The sequence below is a fragment of the Bidens hawaiensis genome, unplaced genomic scaffold (genome assembly GCF_021521415.1).
Source record: "Bidens hawaiensis isolate Kalapana, Puna unplaced genomic scaffold, B.hawaiensis_p1.1 tig00004685_1, whole genome shotgun sequence".
NCBI lineage: Eukaryota > Viridiplantae > Streptophyta > Magnoliopsida > Asterales > Asteraceae > Bidens > Bidens hawaiensis.
Window position 1 is genome coordinate 328,315 of NW_027491287.1, and position 15,654 is coordinate 343,968.

The 15,654-nt window shown below is 40.4% G+C and overlaps 2 pseudogenes across 1 annotated transcript; both read right to left on the reverse strand.

Moving 5' to 3' along the window:
- Positions 1-7,574: 7,574 nt before the first annotated feature.
- Positions 7,575-9,638, reverse strand: LOC143627537 (plasmodesmata-located protein 6-like; annotated as a pseudogene). Its single transcript, XR_013152608.1, has 3 exons — positions 8,922-9,638; positions 8,651-8,809; positions 7,575-7,858 (listed from the first exon to the last, which is right to left on the reverse strand). The product of XR_013152608.1 is annotated as a plasmodesmata-located protein 6-like (transcript).
- Positions 9,639-11,242: 1,604 nt separating this feature from the next.
- On the reverse strand, positions 11,243-11,822 carry LOC143627480 (plasmodesmata-located protein 6 pseudogene; annotated as a pseudogene).
- Between the last annotated feature and the right edge of the window lie 3,832 nt (positions 11,823-15,654).

Sequence of the window (15,654 nt, forward strand, 5' to 3'; positions counted from 1 at the left end):
CGTTATTCGTACTTGGAAAATCCAGTCGAATAGCGTAAGTGTATTCTTGGCCTGCTGGGTTGGTTAGTTTCAACCCTGCGCCTGAACCCTCGTTGCTGGCTGCTCCATCAGTGTAGAGTCGCCAGACATCATCGATGTCCTGTGCTGGGGAGGGTTGAGCCTCCTCCTGGCACTCTTTCTCCCGCGAAGCGGGGACTTCTGCAATAAAGTCGGCCAAGAGCTGGCCTTTTATGGCTGGTCTTGGCTTGTACTTTATCGCATATTCCCCCAACTCAATTGCCCATTTGGCTAGACGTCCCGATAACTCGGGTTTGCCTAGAACGTTTGCAAGTTTGAAGTTGGTGAGAATGGTGATTGGGTGACCTTGGAAATATCGTCTTAGCCTGCGTGGAGCCTGTACAAGCGCTAAGACTAATTTTTCCAGGGTAGTGTACCGGGTTTCTACGTCTGTTAGGACACGGCTAACATAGTAAATAGGCATCTGGATACCTTTTCGCTCTACTAGCAGGACTGCCCCGGTTGCTCTGTCTGTGGCGGAAAGGTATATGATTAATTCCTCCCCCACTTCTGGTGCTGTGAGCGTCGGGAGTTCGATCAGGCGTGACCGAATTTCCTGAAAAGCTGCTTCCGCTTCTGGTGTCCAGCGGAAGTGCGTTTTCTTTAAACAGTTTCTCAATGTTGACACGAATGGGAACGACCTATCCGCATGGTTTGACAAAAAGCGGTTAAGTGCGACTAGGCGTCCATTCAGTGTCTGGGCTTGCTTGATGGTAGTAGGTGATTCCATTTTGATAATGGCTACGACCTTTTCAGGGTTCGCTCTGAAGCCATCTTTAGTAACAATGACTCCCAAGAACTTCCCTTCTTCCATCCCAAAGGAACACTTGCTCGGGTTGAGCTTCATGTTTATCTTTCTGAGCGTGTTGAAAGTTTCTTCGATGTCTTTCAACATCGCTTCTGGCTCAGGGCTTTTGATGACCAAATCATCCATGTAGACTTCCAAGTTTCTCCCAATTTGGGCATGAAACTCTTTGTCCATCAGGCGTTGGTATGTGGACCCTGCATTCTTAATTCCGAATGGCATCATTTGATAACAAAATGTGCCATCGGGCGTCCGAAATGCGGTTTTGTCCTGATCATCTACGGCCATGTGGATTTGATGGTACCCCTTATATGCGTCAAGGAAACATTTAAGGCGAAACGGTGCTAATGAATCCACTTTGAGGTCAATTTCGGGTAAAGGGTAACAATATTTGGGGCATGCTTTGTTTAAATCTTTGAAATCTATGCACATGCGCCATTGTTTGTTAGCCTTCGGTACCATAACGGGATTTGCAACCCATGTTTGATATCTACTAACGCGTACGATGCCCGCGTCAAGGAGTTCCTTGACTTGAGTTCTACACGCGTTAGCCTGTTCCGCCCCCATTACTCTGCGCTTTTGTATGACTGGCGTAAAAGCCGGGTCACACTTGAGCTTATGCTCTGCTTTACTTCGAGGTACACCAGTCATGTCAGCTGGTGTCCACGCGAAGATGTCAGCGTTTCTCTATAGTAAGCGTTTGAGTAAGGTGCGCGTAGGATCAGTGATTGTTGGGCCAATGGTAACAGCCTGGTCAGGGTATTTGCCATTGAGGGCCCATTTTTCTGGTTCGGTGATGGTTGGTTTAGCCATCTTTGGTTTGGGTTTAGATGAGACAGATGCGATGCATACCTGGTGAATACCGGTGATCATCGCTACACCCTCAGCTGTTGGCCATCCCATCATGTCGTGGACTGAAGATACCACGGCATTGAATCTTGCCATCCCGTCTCTACCGAAGAGAATGTCGTATGTGTGGTGTGGCTTCCTCATCACGACGAAGTCCACGTCTTCTGTGCGGGATTGTTTCCCGTCCGTGAGAATGACGGGGAAAGAAAGGATACCCATGGGGGTGTTTGTGCTGCCATCGAACCCTTCCATTGAGGCGTAGACCGTTTCCAGGCGTTCCTTGTCTTCGCCGTCTAGCTTGTCGAAGAACTGCCTGTACATAACCGTTGACGAGGCGCCGTTGTCAGCAAGAGTGCGGGAAGTGATGTAGTGCCCCAGCTGGCTTCTGATGACGATAGGGCCTTCTTTGCTGGGTCCTCCTGGCACTCGCGGGAAGCGCACCTCAGCTTCCTTCCACGCGCATGGTTCTGTCGTTCGTCGTTTTCTTCCTTTGATGTTACTCTGAACCATGTGGATGCTGATGTCAACGGGCTTTCGTCCGTTGCCTTTGTACCAGTTATCATTCCTCCCTCCATTCTTGATTGATGCCACAAGGTGTGTAAGTCTTCCATCCTTGACGAATGTTTCAACAATATCCCTCAAGGATGTACACTCCTCAGTGTTGTGACCCTTTGTCCCGTGGAAGTCACAGGACTTGCTCTGATCCGCATTAGGTCGCTGCCGAATCACTGGAGCTTTCGGCCATGGGAGTTTTTCAGTGGCAAATATCTCCGTGACGCTTTTGGTGAGTGGCGTCCACCGGTGTTTTCGGTTTGAAGGGTGCGTGTTATCCCTTCCACCTACGAGAGGGCGAGAGCTGGATGTAGTGTCAAAGTTTACCCTTGACTGCCAAATACCTAGCTTCCTCTTTTTGTTCTGCCGGGCGGTCCGAACGTTGTTTTCTCTGGTCCTCTGCGTGTAGAGGTGTGTACTCTGGGGAAGATCCCTACCCAGTTGCTTCTCCGTCTCGGCAAAGCGCTTGGCCGCCGTCATGATGGCATCCCATGTGGATGGCATGCCGTCCTTACCCGTCAACGTGCGGATAAGCTCTGGGTATTCGGCGCCCTGGATGAAAGCGGCGCGAACAAGATCTTCACTTATGTTGCCCAGACTCAGCTTTTGGGAGTTGAAGCGAGTGATGAAGTCTAGTAAAGATTCATCCTCCTCTCTAACGCAGTTGAGGATCGTCCACTGTTCTTCAGTATATTTCCTCTGTTGACTGAAGGGTTGGCTGAACTTGTGCTGAAAGTCCGCCCAATCATAGATGTGGTGGACCGGTAAACGATCGAACCACGCCCTGGCCGCTCCAACCAGCGTCATCTGGAACATATAACACCACGTGGGTTCCGTCCAGTTGCTGACGGTTGCCCCCGCTATGAATCTATTCAAGTGATCGTCTGGGTCGGATATACCATCATAAGTGCCGATGTTGGACATCTGTTTGGCACTTCTCGGGACGATTGCTTCCGCAATGTCCCTTGCAAACTTGGACGTTCCCGCATTTGCAGCAGTTGGTCTAAAGGTTTTGGAGAAGTCACGTGGGTTTCCCCCCGCGTTCCTTGGTTTGAAGGTTTCTCCAAAATTCCTTCTTGGTTGGAAGTCCGTTTCCTTACGCTTCCCTTTCGCCCTGTGGCGAGGGTTTGCGTCGGTGTCGGATTCCTCCCGATCATCGTCCGAGTACTCGCACTCACTGTTCATGTTGAGCTGTTGTCGAGTGCTTCCGAATTCGTCAGCCTGTTGGAGTGAACGCAAGCGTTCATCCAACTCAGCTTGGAATTCCTTCTGACGTGCTTCGGCCCACGCCTTAACTTGATCGAGTGTTTGGCGAGGGAGCCTCGTCTGTTTCTCCAACTGGGCATCAGTGAACCCCAGTGAAATATTGTTTACTGCACTTGCCCCGGCTTGGGTAACCGGGGTAGTGTTCGTAAAATTTGTGTAACCGCCGGTGTTCCCCCCCAGTAGCTGGGGTTGTGGTTACCGGGGTTTCTTGGTCACTCACTGGCCTTGGGACCGGAGTAACGTTAACCATCTTTTCAGAGGTTTTTGAAAAAACTGAGAATTAGTTCTAGCTTTTATGCACGGATGGCGCCAATGAAGAAACACTAGGTGACCCCGAGTAGATTATGGATAATCTGGGGGTTAAGTAATGTTTCCCACGAGGGTTAGGTCCGGCAGAGATGGTTATTCTGATGACCTGCAAAACAAACACCGTGAGCTCGTCACTGAGAAGGGGGGGGGGGGGTTCCTCCTTGTGACCACCCTCCGGCGTGAGAATCAGACTAGATTGCTCTGAATATAAGTGTATATAAAGAGAGATTGCTAGAGAAGATAAGATACAAGATAATGATACCGTTCCAAGGTGTTGGAGTATTTATAGCCGAAGGTAGGTTTCCAAGCAGGTACAGCCAGCTGTATAATATTCCTGTTCTACCAACTATGGGCTACGCACGTGCCATGCTGGTTGGTGGGTAGGCAGTGGCTGATAGTGACAAGGCCGGCTGTGTACTGTTCCCTTCCGCCGGCTATGTACTATTCCTTTTCCGCCGGCTGTGTACTGTTCCCTTTCCACCAACTACAGGCTATGTGCGTGCCACGACAAGGGTTGGTGAGTAGGCAGCGGCTAGTAGTGACAAACAGTACTAGAGCGTGCTCCTCCTCGTACTGTTGTCGGTGAGCTGTCACCCTGTGATTGGTTCATGGGCTGCTTTGGTCAGATCTTGTCTATTTTGTCCATACCTTGGCAGGTATAGTACCAAAGATCTTCCAGAAGCATACGGACTGGCTCATTTGGGCGGGAGTATTCCCGCCTTGCTCATTCCTTCAGGTGATACTGAATTATTGAGTTAGTGCCTTGTGCGTGTAGCCTTGCTATTAGTGCGGGTAGCCTTCCCTGATGGCTTGTATCCGCAGCTGCGGGAACAGGCGGGGTACTTCACCATTAGGAGGCTTTCCCTACGGGAACAGCTGGCGTACTGCGCGTAAGGTCTTCATCTCTGAGCATGGTGGGTCCTGCGGAACCAGTTGGTCCTTGCGCAGACGTCCCTCTTCAAGGTGAGTCTTGCGGGTCCAACTGGGCTCTGCTGGGACCTACCTCTTCAATGTATATGCCTATAATTGAGAGGTTGGCATTGCCTTTAATGATTTCCCTTATAAAACCTTAACATGGAAAGTTATCATATATGTCTCCTAGAGGTTGTCATTGGCTACGTGTTCTTATACCTTACAAACTGAGAGTTTGCCAATGGCAATGGCGACCCTCACGTTGAATTCCTTTTAACAAAATCACATAATTTTCAATAATCATGTACCCAAAATTTGGATATAAACAAGCTCTATTTATGACTTAAATTATAGATATAATTTACTATAAAACGATTACAATAAAGTGGCAGGCAAACGGGCAACAAGCTGCGCCGCAACCCCCTTTTGAACAGCAAAGCCAATCCTGCTAAAAACGAAGCTTTGGGACCTAGAAGCTGAAGAGGTTCCGTGTACGACGCGCTGAACCCTACTCAAAAATTTCACAGCCTCTGGAGCCAGAAAACCAAATGTATCAAAGGCAAATGGTAGAAAGACATGTTGATTATCTAAACAAGCTTTCTCGTGTTTAACAACTTTGCCCGATTCAGCCTTCAACGCAGCCTGACCCACAACAAACCCACGGTCCCTGAGCCCAACAAGAGGAGACACTCCTGTAAGATCCACACAGGCGTGTTTCCCCCCTGCCCACCCGAACACAAGAATATCAGCTGGTCGTAAAGTAGACCTCCCTTCAATAGGATCCGTGAGAAAGTTAACAGGGGCCTCCTTTTTAGCAGAAATCCCTGCCCGTTTAAGAACATCACACAGAACATCCCTAACCAGATCATGTCTGTATTTAAAGCCAGGCAATTCTTTGCAATGCACCGCATGGTCACCAAAAGAATCCAAACAGACCTTACGACAAATTGGGCAAGGTTCATCCGTCGGGAACATAGGGATCATTAACCGGTACTTAAGGATAGCCCGATACTCCAAACCCGACATACGTTGGCCTAATCCTTCAATGGGGATGGCCGTTAGAAAATCCTGAGCCCGAGGAGCCCGAAGGCATTCAAACACCGCCTTTTGGCGAGGGGATAGATCAAACTTCACTTCTAAACTCTTGACGATTCCACTAAATAAGGCACTCGCCACAACATGTTGGGCTTTAGGGGGGGCGGTGTCCTTATTAGAGAACCCGCTAAGATCAAAATCTGGAAGTGAAGTACGTAAACGATCCATCGCACACCCATAATCAGAGTCCAACCCATAAATATCACAACCCCGAAGAATATGGTCTTGCAAACACCACGACTGTGCTCTCGAAGCCACAAAGGCATATGTAGATACATCCTCGGCCGAACAGAGACCCAACCCCCCATAACGGATCGGAAGTGATGCCAACCTCCATTGGAGATCCCCAAAGAACGGACCTCCACAAACCACGATGTCCTCAACCGCCCTCCGAAGACCATTGTCAAATATAGAAACAGCTTCCCCCACATACATAGGTTGGCATGTTCTCAAACCGAACAAAAGCTTGGCGACTCCCATACATGAGCGAAGCAAAAGAAGCTCGCATTGAGGATCCCGAAGTCTTGGGAGACAGCTCATCAGTTCCACAGCGCTAGATGCCCTTTTCATAGCCAAACTGCTGATAAACCCCGCATCCTGGCTTACAGCACCACCAAGGAGTTTCACGCCAAGCACCGGCCTTCCAATCCCGCAAGGGAACAACCCCTCCTGTGCCTTCACCCCATTGCATGTTGGCCAAAATAACTCTGTTTTCTTAACGTTTAATTCAAGACCCAAACGAGGCCCCTCAGACCTGATAATATCTAATGCTTTGGCTACCTCTCTAGTATCCCCGATAATCGTGCCATCATCCAAGTACCAAGCATGAAAGAGAAGCTTGCACCGATCTCTGATTTGGTGAACAAGTGGGTGCAAAACTAAGGCAAAAATTTGATATGTGCACCATCGTGATGCAAAATCTACCCTATGCCTCATTTTTACCTATGCCTCAAGTGTGTCTCCTGTATAACCATTGCCTTTAATAGTCAGAAGCAGTGTTGAAAAATTCCAATTAATGGTCAAATCCAGCCAAAATCAAGATTAATTAGCTTTTCTGATAAGGTTCTGGCCACAATCGACGGTTTCCGGCAAGATTTCGGCCAAATTTAGCATTTTCCGATAAGATTTCAGCCAATTTCCGGCTAAAATGTGTTTGTGTATGCATAAAACTGCAAATATATTACATATCAAAATGTGTGTGTATATAGAACTGAAATTATATATTAAAGTCTGATCGGATTAATCGCGGGTCCTCACCCCACCGCTCGACTAACGACTAACAATTATTACAACACTGGTCAGAAGTGCCGGGGCATCAGCCTAATAAATGAGTTTCTAAAAAAGGTGGGCTAACAACTATATGATAGTTGTTCATTCTCCAAAGCTAAAAATATACAATTTTGATGGTATGCTGCATGCAACTGTGAACCATAACACATAGCTAGCTATTTATGCCAAGCTGATTTTTTTTAAACTACGTAAATTTTATGGGATGCACTCATGCACATAACCTTATGTTGGCATATTGATTAAAATGTGACAATTTATATCAAACATGTAAATGAACTTTAGTTCGATCTGGTCAATGTGTCATATCAGATTATTACCCGGATGACGATGCAACTTTAATTTTTCAGGTTTAGACACTACAACATTGTTAATCTCGTAAGCTCGTTTTGTAAATTATTTAAGCAAACCGACAAATCAACCATTTATTGTTTACAAAAAAAAGTATAAATTTCCAACAGGCTTACAAATCATAAACATGTAAACTTAAATTTTGATTCCCACACACAACACAACCTGACTCACTTTATACTCGGCCAGTCGAGCTCATACTCTTATACCAATCTCGCTGTCTGCTTAATGTGTCTATTTGTAACTTTTGAGATTCGGATTCCCTCTTGGCTACTTCTACTTCTTCCCTTGCGGCTCGTGCTTGTTCCCTTGCTGACCGTGCTTCTCTCTCGACTTCTTCTACTTTTTTCCTCACTATTGTTACTTCTTTCTTCACTAAAGATCAATAGAGAAAATAAATTTTACGATTTACACACACGCACACATATATATTACGTTTCAAATTGACTTTTCGTAATCAAAACTACTCATTTGCCGATTATAAGTTATACTGGCCACTTGACAGATAACGTTGTCAACTTTCACTTACGATGCAACTAAGAGCAATCTCATTTAATCAGACAGTAATTCTGGTTGTCCGTTATGACATGGTATGTGATGTGGCATCTACTTAGAATAATTTTAATAAACCACACCATTGACATGTTATATGTGATGTAATTAGGGAGACAAAGTTTCTCATTGTAATGAGATTGCATTTGATAATTAAAGTGAATAAAGTAAAAGTTAAAAGTGTCATGAGTATATTTTTCATAGTATTTGATGTTTTATAAGGGAAGCTTGTACTTTCAAAACGGAAAATTACGAAAAACATATCAAAATATGATCATATGTGTCCAAAAAATCATCTCATTTGAATACCTCGATTATTAGAGGTCATAAAGTCTTTGAAACCACTTATTTAGAATAGTAGAGATGAACACTTTTAGAAATGAATTAATATCAAATTTAAATGAGCTTTTTGAAAAAGTTAAAAGTGTCATAAGTATACATTCTTCGCCGTTAAAATAAATAGATAATAAATTTGAGTTCTCGTTAACATGGGTAGCTCAATGTATTTTGAGGCTTTAAGCAAATTTATTATTATTATCTTTTTAAAGTATGTAATCACCTTAATTATGTTTTTATAACAACTTCCTAATTACGTAGTGGTCTTATAAAATGTACCTCTTATTCTATAAACTTTGGTTATTGAAATTGTGAGAGTAAAGCCCAAAGCACCAATGCCAAAAATTACACCTACAACAATGCCAAACACTCGTTGTATGCTTTTACTTTTCCTCGTACCACCATGAAGATCATCATTAATATTAACAACATCAATACCTGCATTCATATATGCAAACTCAAGTTCTATGTTAATAACAGCCAAGTAATGAAGTCATAGAACCATAACCATAGCACGATAGCTAGTCGCATGGAACAAACAATAACTTACCCTTTATAGGGCGAAATCCACCATCAGCATATCGAATATAACATTTTCCAAGGTACATATCACCCCAAGTCGACGTCCCACATTCTGATCTCACCCGTCCACGTGCCTCCAACACACAATCTTCACAATACTTACGTTTAAATCTTGTACACATTGCATCATACCCTGAAGTTCAGGGCCTGAACCCTCCCCAATACACCCACACGGAAGTATGGTCCGGTCCCACTAACCAGATATGCCAGTGCATCATCTATTCTGACCAGAGTGTCCGAATTAGAACCAATCGAAGGGCCACACCTCTTGAACACCTTCACCTTGTCCTCAACCCCGAAAAATGATGTATTATCATATTTTATAAACACCCTTCTAATTGTATAGTTCCACTAGTCGACTTAGGACACATTTTCTTGATTTGACTCACCGAGTTTTCCACGCAGTTCTTACAATCATGGGAGCTAAGGTCGCCTCGACACTAAAAAAGGCCATAAACTACATCGCTTTGTGGTGATATTTCGAATTTGTTGAAAATGGAGACGGAGGCCGAGCTGATTAAGGATGTGAATAGTGAGTTGACATTCGAATCGTATGCTTTCGAATTGAGGTAGAGTTGAGAGCACTCAAAATAGACGATCGATTCCTTGGCGACCGATAAGAAAGGAATTATGAGTGAAAATACAAGGAATGAAAGACAACAAGCTTGTTTCATCCTTTATGAACAACCTTAACAGTTTAATTAAAAAAAAATAAGGATATGCGATCTTTATGTTGATACATGCTAAGATATAAGTCTTATAAGAGATTGGTTGTTTTTTCTTGTATTATTATTTTGATTTGGCATTGACTTTGACTTGGTATGGGTTGACCTATATATCAACTCTCTAGTCCATTCCATCATTTTCTCTCTCTCTCCAAATATAAACTATTTGGTCGCTTATCGGAAAACACTTTTCTTTTCATATAATCTTGCGCATGCATATATACATACACTAAAACGATATAAATACTTTAATGAACATATATGGTTAAACTCGATATTCAATTCGTCATTAGTTGTTTAAACTTTTTGATTGGTAAACGTTATAATATTTTTAAAATAATATCATAGTCTTAATAAACTAAGCATATAGTTATTATTCTTGGTGCTGTGGTCCAGTGTTATGGCTTGGTTGTCTAGTGCCAGAGACAAAACCTCTTAAACATCTAAAATTTTTGAGTTTGAATCCCACGAACTACAAAGAAATTTGTTTACGTTGGATCGTGGTTTCTTTCATAAATAGCCATTTTCTAATGGTTAGCCCAATCATGCATAGAGAATAAATTTTTTTATATATAGATGGGGGCCTAAAGCGGTTGCTTTAATCTCATACGTACTAGTTGGGTCGCTCTTGGTCGTTTGCATAATGAGTCGCAAAATTAGGTGAGTCATTGAGACTGCCCCCTTGCGCCACATTTTCACCTCCGTACCATGATTTCACCATGGCGATTTCCGTGCCATTGATTCTGGCTAAGTTGTTCCATACAGGTCACTTTTATTTTGGGTTCTGTTTTGTGTCATAGTGTAGCGGAAGAAGCACCGGGATGCTTTCTGTCTAGATTTAGCACATATTTGACACATTGTTTTACTAGATTTGTTTATAAGGTAAGGATGCGTTTATAATTAACAAAAGATTGGATTACAATACAAACCATGAAATTATTCATCATAGTAAATTACATTTTGATCCAAACAAAATAGAATAAAAAGAAAAGAGCGTACTTATTTGTGAATCCATCTGCCCTTCACTAGGGACTTTCGTTCGCTAAGTTTGCAAGCAAGAGCACGAATTTGGATTCGAATCTGACAAGAAATAGCAGGGAGGTGGCATTGGTATTACCGGTCCATAAATAACATGTAACATGGATCTACTGTTTGCTATTTCTTCTTCTACTTTCTTCTCTACTATATCAGCCTTTTCCTTAGCCGATTTTGCTTCGTTCTCGGCTTTTTGTGCCTTGTCTTTGGCTGATTTTGCTTCGTTCTCAGCTTTATCCGCCTTTCCCTTGGCCAAATTTGCTTTGAATTTGGCTACTTCTACATGCTTCTTCACTCCTTGCATGTCGTTCTTAAAATTGTTCATTACTTTCTTGATGACTGAGGATTCATAAAATTTTGTAAACAAAAAAGTTATAGTGTAAATCAAGATGTACAAGTTTAATTATAGGTCACAAACATTTGAATATATTGTTTTAAGACATGCATGTTAGTTCAATGTGTTAAACAGATAACGTGTATAAGACAGTATCTTAAAACAATCCTTAAACAGATAATGTGCAAATAAGGGTCACAAACTTAAATCGTGTACACATTGTGCCACACCACGTATGCTCGCAAAATCACTTCGATGAAAGTATTGCCCGTTCTCATTTACTAGATTTGCAAGCGCACCATCTATATTGTTCAACATATCCGAGCTATAGCCAATCGAAGGGCCACATCTCCTATACATCTCCATCTTGTCCTGGTCCCCAAAAAATGGCGTTTCATCGTACTTCACAAAACATCCTTCTAGTTGTATTTCACCACATGTGGACATAGGACAAGCTGTCTTGAGTTGAGTTACAGAGCTTGCCACACATTCTTTGCAATTGTAGGAGCTAAGGTCACTTCTACATTGGAAGAGGCCAAACACAATATCACTTAATAGAGATGTTAATTTCAAATTGTTTGAAGTGGTAGCAAGAGGCCGAGTCGACTAAAGAAGTGAATAGTGAGTTGACATACGACTCGTAAGGTGTCATTGACGTGAACTTGAGATGAGAGCGTTGAACATAGACGTTGGAGCTCGTGGTAGAGACCGGTATGACGAAGAACATGAGATATGATATTAGGAAAGAAAGAGAAAGAGCTTGTAACATTTTGACTATATGCTAAGATTATTCATATCTATCCAACCCACCCGACAAGTCTACAAAACCGTGACATCAGTTGCATGGATTGATACGAGTAATATAAGCCTATACGATCCGTATCAGTTCTAGCTATATGGTGTCTAAGTTTTGAGGTGTTGCCCAAATAACAATCCTTTAATAAAATAGTTATTTTAACAAGTGAGCACTGTGACTCAACTGCTCAACTAAAATAAACAATGTACCATATCAAGTCTTAGATAAGTCATAACATAGAACACACGTTCATCATCGGTTTATAAAATTACATTTATTAAAACAGTGGTGCCCTATACGGAAACCCTTTTCGTCTTTTATTCTTGCAAGGTGTTAAGGTAGGTTCTTCACTTGCATTATGCAACCCATTGTCATCAACTGCAGCACCTTCTTTGTTTTCACTTGTTATTGCAAAAACCTGTCATATTTGAATAAATAAATACATAAAGGATTGATGGTGAAGGATTGCTATCACCATTTTTGGGTTTGTTTAGTAGTCGAATAAGACAGGAACATGAAAATCGTATCACACCCATGAGCCCAAACACAATGTGTTTGCAGGTTGGCAAGATCTCAATATGTTTCAATATATTATTTCACATAGTACTTTAAAAAAATCTAAAATTTCGTGTTAGAGCATCCACAACGTATCCAACTTGCTCATCCGAACACCTCATCCATCCCCTAAGTCTGTAATCCTGAAACTGTGACGGGTTTGCTTTGTAGCTCACCTCGCTCACTAACACGTTTATATACTATATTGACATATTTAAAGGAGGTTTATGGAGGTTGTGTGTATAAAAAATGAGTGTTTTAAATAAGTTTGGAATATGATGTGGAACTCGATCATGTGGCAATTTGTGGTTGTCCTGTGTTTTAGGTGCTCTTAGTTATATTTTCTAAACCAATTATGTTAAAATATGCAGATTTATTTTTATAAATCAGAATGAAGATACAAGTTGATTGGTGTAAAATTTAACTCGATTTATTTTTATAGATAAGAATGAAGATACGAGTCGATTGGTGTAAAATTTACCTCGAAATGGTGCTCAAAACGGCTTGATTTTGGTTAATTGAAAGTTTAAGCACCCTAATTGAAGCACCATTTCGTCGTTTGGAGCACCATTTCAAGATACGTTTTACATCACTTCCGATCAGAAGCCCTAAAACATTAGTTTGAAATTTGGAAAAAAAAACTTAACAAAGTTAAGTTTTTTTAACGGGAATCCAATGAAAACAATTAGTGTGGAAGGTGGGGTCCGTGTCAGCTATCTTCTAATATGAGATTATTATCTACGAATCGTAAAAAGATGGGATTATTAAAATCCAATTTGCCTCAAAATTTTGGCATAAAAATGATACTAAAATACTTTTAAGTTGCAACTGAAAACACGGGTTAAAACATAACCTTAACCTATGACAGGTATAGTAGATTACCTTGCATTGGATACTGCAGTAAGAGGCATCTAACAAACTCTGGTTGCAAATATTACAACAAGGATCCTTAATGTTTTGTTGTTGCTCTTTTACTTGTTGATTATCCTTTCTTCTCTTCAAGAACAACACCTTGTTTTTGTTTGTTTGATAACCCTGCACTTAATTATCCTTTGTTTACCTTTGTAACCACATAATATGATACTCAAGAATATAATAAACTTTTTATCAAGTTACATTCCTAACCTGGATGCCTGAACAATCAAAGTACTTCTGAAAATCCGGTCGCTTTATCACATCATTATATACATACCTACGAATCTTCATAATACATCAACCGTTAGTGTCACCATTCATGTAATATTGAGTTCACTCGTTTTTTTAGTTTTGATTATTTTGTGTGTTTTCATACGAGTATCTAATATGTGATCAAATTCTTTCAAGTAGTCACAAAGGAACTACCTTCAACCCGAATTTTTATACAAGCTAACCAGCTAGCTCAAGAAAAATCGAACAAGTGAAATGTGAACAACGAATTAGTTGAACAATTATATAACCACTATTCAAACGGTATAACATAACATGTTTTTCTATATTGTAACACGAATTAATGTCACTCAATTCAATCGTTTAACGAATAACTAATTCTTTATCATGTTATGGTTTGTACTTTTTCATACAAGTATCAAATAACAAGTTTAAAACAATACACATTATAAGCTCTAATAAATAACATAGCACCAAAGTACCAATATACAAAAAGAAAATCATTTATGTAACTTTATTAATGTGATCGCGAACTAGCAAGCTACCTTCAACTGAACCCCTTATACAAAATAACTAGCTCGAGCAAAATTGATCAACATAGCACTATCCGAATGATACAACATAATAAATTTATACTATAAAACATAACTCAAATTGACACGTTAAATAACTTATGTACCAATTAAATCCATTGCTAAACCGGTAACGATTTATTAGTTGTGCATATCATGTAATTAATACCTTGATGTGATCATGGTCTTGATGATCCGAACAAGATTGACTACAAAAAGAGGCAACACAATTGATACAAAACCGATCCAACTTATGGTCTTTAGTGTTAGAATGAATCTTGCAATCTTTATATTGCATGATTTCAATCATAACTCTAACCCATTGTGGCACTCCAACACATGTTTTCTGCATATATTCAAATTCTCACATTAATATCCAAAAAAAATATATAAAACATAAAGTAAGTGTATATGTATATAATATTACTTGTGTAGGAGTGATGCGTTTGATGCCGTTGCCACGGATGGTGATAGTGGTGGTTGTGGTGGTGGTGACGGTGGTGGCATCACCCATAGTGATTGTTTTGTTTATCCAGTTGTGGGTTTGAAAATTTTAACCTAGTTAAATTCGTGAATATACTAAAGGGTTTGTTTATTGTGATAATATGGCGGGAGACGAGTAAGTATTTTCCAGCGAAATATTTGATGGAAAGTAGATAAATATGAAAATCTAGATAAGTTTTTAGATTATTTTATTGTTATTATTGATTGATTTAGTTTTACTTATTTAGCTTGATTTCATATATATATATATATATATATATATATATATATATATATATATACGCTAATTAACTTCTATTTTTTTTTAAAAAAATTGTATTAAGTGAATAATATATATTTTTAATAAATTAAAAGAGATATTAAGTAATTATATTTAATTTAATGTTACAATGATATAATGTTGAATACTTAACATTTAGTTACCTAATGATAAAAGAGACCATAAATTTTTTGTTTATGTTATACATCATCAATGAATGCAACAAAGTCTTGTTCTTGGTATGTTAGAATTTTGGTATCGCGGAAATTGATTTTGGTAACAAAGAAAATTACTTGTTTAGAAATTTTTAGAATGCAAATTACAAATGTGTATTTTTTGGATTAAGTCTTGTATAACAAAGAATTGAGATGCTTGGTACTATCATCATCCTGCGGAGCAGCGGGGACGTAATATAAAGTGTAGAATTTGATTGTAAAGGTTAAGTTGAAGCGTATCATAAAATGCACCATTTTTTTATGTGCTTACTTGTGATGTGGGAGCATCCAACGCGTTAAGCCGATCCCAACATACCTACAACCCGCGTGAAGAAAAGTTTGGAATGGAATACAATTTAAGTCATATTTGAGTTCAAGATCAAGTTTATGTCTTTATTATTTGGGGGTTATATAGTTACCTATTTTTATTTCTTGGATTACTGACTACAAATAATGGGCTAGGATTTATTGTTATTGTTGTATACTGTGAGTTTAAAAGATTATAAGCTTTCACCATATTGTCTTAAGTCATTGAGTATTACCGTGTTTTAACATCACAT